The following is a 3,184-nucleotide window of genomic DNA, read 5'->3' on the forward strand; positions in this document are numbered from 1 at the left end:
TGCACGCAATCCGCGGTTGACTACGTGGGAGTCCAGCGACATAGCCATTACGCTAACTGCTGCTTCCCCAAAGGCTCCATCTCTTAAGCCCATAGTCAGATTAAGTTTCTACCCTCTGAATACCATCAAGACCAAATTTCAACACGTAAATTTTAGAGGGACACGTTCAAACTGAACAACACCCACAATAGTCCAGTGTGATAGAAGCTATTGTTATCCCTACTTTACAAATGAAAAAAGTATGAAGTTTAGAGAAATTAAGTAACTTGTCCAAGGTCACACAGCTAGTGAGTATGAGAACAAGGATTTGAATTCAAATAAGTCAAATGCTGTGAAGAAAAAATCGGGGGACCAGCAGTTGGCATAATGGCTATGTCACTGGACTCCCATGTAGTCAACGCAGTTCAAGTGCCAGACCCGGTGGCTTAAAACTCACTCCGGGCACATGTGCGTGCATGCCCAAGATCCCAAGAGGAGAATGGAGGAGAAGGGATTGTGGCATGGCCATCCCCCCTGGGAAGTGACTTCTCACTTTCTGTCTGTCTGTCTCTCTCTTTCTGGCAAGCACACACACCCTATAGCAAAAACGTCTTTAAAAAAAAAAAAAAATCTGAGGCAGTCCCATAGCCTAATGGTTAAGGAAGTTGGATCTCACATGGCCAACTGCAGTTAAAATCCCAGCTCCAGCAGCTTGAAAAACATGCAAGTGCATATGTGTGCCAAAAAATCCCAACAGTATGGAGAAAAAGAGAAGAAGGGAATCCAGTATGGCCATGCCCCATTGAGAGGTGCTTTCTTTCTCTCTCTCTCTCTCTAACACACACACACATAGACACACGTGCGCACACACACACACACACACACACACACACACACCCTCCAGTAATTAAAAAATAAGCAGATCTCAAACTTGGAAACAGGTAAAAGGATGGCTGTTCTCTTTTTTTTTTTTTTTTTTTTTTTTTTTTTTTCTGTCTCCCTAGCCCACTGCCTAATAGGCCCACTCCAGAATGATGCCATACTTAAGAGGTGAGCTTTACCTTTATCGACTCACTATTATTGATTAGGATATTCTACAACTCTGTAAGTGTGGATGTTAACGACAAGTTATTCAAATAATTCTTAACCCATAGAAATGCAAATGAGTTTCTTTCCAATGGAAAAGATAACTTTAAAGTTTTCAGCTTTATTGTCCTCTAGAAGATATTTTGCAATCTTATTCAAGTACTCTTTCATTCAGTGACTATAAATACTTCTGTCTCCACTGTGATTCTTTGAACCAGGTTAACCATCCTGCGGGGTCCCTTAATTGTGAGTTAATCAAGTCTTTGACATATTCATGGGGTCCCTTAATTGTGAGTTAGTCAAGTCTTTGACATATTCATTCTGCATTTATATGAGAGTTATATTTTTAATGTTTGGAAGTTTTTATTTGGCACACTAAAATCCACAAACTCAACCACTGTACTAGAATGAATGAATCAATGAATGTTAAATCAAAAATATATGTTGATTGTGGTTAAAAAGGAAGAACAAACCACAACTGAATCATCAGAGCCCTGAAAGAGTAATGAATAAAGTGGTGCAAAAGAATACTATTTATCTGGTGCCAGCAGGTGGTGTGGTGGTTAAGGCACTGGACTCCCTCGTGATCAACCAGCGTTCGAGTCCCAGACCTAGCAGCTTTGGACTCAAGCCAAATTCAGGCTTGTGCCAACTTTAGACTTGCTCTGAGTGCCCAGAATCCTGAGAAGAAAATGGAAGAGAGGGGATTGCGGCATGGTCATCTCCCCTGAGGGGTGGTCTCTTACTTTAAATTTTGAAAAAAAGAATATTACTTCTCTACATATTATATTAACTCCCACAAAGACACAGAACAGCAGAAGCAGCTCTGGGGAAATCCTGTGCGCTGATTTCCTTATGAGTTGGGTGAAAGTGAGACAGATTATTGAGACCAAGAATAGGGTTTACCAAAGAGCCAATCAGTGTCCCCAAGAGATTGAACAATGTGTCTTTCAAAGATACAAGAATCACAGGGATTTTTTAAAATTTGCCGAAGGCTGTGAGTACTACTTTTGGGATTTTGGGTACCCGCACACATGCACTTGGCATGTTTCAAGCCACCAGATCTGGGACTTTAACTGTACAGTCAACCATTTGAGATCCAGCCACCCTAACCACCACACTACTAGCTAGCCCTGGAGGCTCTTATAAGGAAAAACAGTTCACATTAACAGGACTGCCAATAAAACTTATTAAATAAAATAACTCTTTTGATTGGCTGCTGCTTGGAATACAGAAGCTACTTGATAAATATTAAATGAATCACCAAAGTGCCTCTCAATGCAGATAAATCACTTCTGCAAAAAAATAAAACCAAATTGATCCGATTCAGTAGAAGACATCTTTCAGGACTACTGAAGTTATTGCCTTTATTTAGAAAAAGATTAGGACACACATACTCAGTTCCAAGTCACTACTAATAACTTGCTAATGGTGCTAATGAAGTTCTTAATTATATGTGAAAGACTATAAAGAGCCTATTTTTCAAGTGCTCAAAAATGGAGACGCACATTAAAAAGCCATTGCATTCCTCCGTTTCTCTACTGGAGTGCTTATGAGGATTTGCAGTGTCTATTTGTGGAAGGGTAATATAGTAGTGATACCGTCTATGGTGGGTGGGGTGAGGAGAGTGGGAAAGCTATCATGTGATGGGGTCCCCACATACATGTCAAAGAAATGGGAGGAAAAGCATATCTAAGAGAGTCTCGGGAAAATCCTTCCCTCCTCACTACCTTGTGGCTCTCCCTAAGCTCACATTCCCGGGAATCTCCTCACCTTTGTGACTTTCAAGGAAGGATTCCTTAATATAGGTGATTTCTCACTTTCCCTCTCTCTTTCTCTCTCTCTCTCTCTCTCTCTCTCTCTCTGGAGAGTGTGCACTCCCTGTGGTAAAAACCTGAAAAGAAATAAGTAAAAAAGAATTCTATCTCAACTTTAACAGAAAAAAAAAAGTACACAAATCCATGCAGTCACAGAGCTGGGCCTTGAATCCAGGTCAGTCTAACCTAGATGCCTGTGTGCCTAACCACTGCACTACACTGTCTCCAGAAAGGAAAATAAACCAGCAACCACATTGCTGCACAGTGATGGGGTGAACACAGAGGCCATGGGAGTCAGCAGG

General features: G+C 41.0%; 1 pseudogene; it reads left to right on the forward strand.

The window, feature by feature from the left end:
* LOC102478693 (eukaryotic translation initiation factor 1 pseudogene) overlaps nt 1–3,184 on the forward strand; it is a 9,100-nt pseudogene that overhangs the window by 3,727 nt on the left and 2,189 nt on the right.

Source organism: Tupaia chinensis, unplaced genomic scaffold, assembly GCF_000334495.1.
Source record: "Tupaia chinensis unplaced genomic scaffold, TupChi_1.0 Scaffold138407_1, whole genome shotgun sequence".
NCBI classification, from domain to species: domain Eukaryota; kingdom Metazoa; phylum Chordata; class Mammalia; order Scandentia; family Tupaiidae; genus Tupaia; species Tupaia belangeri.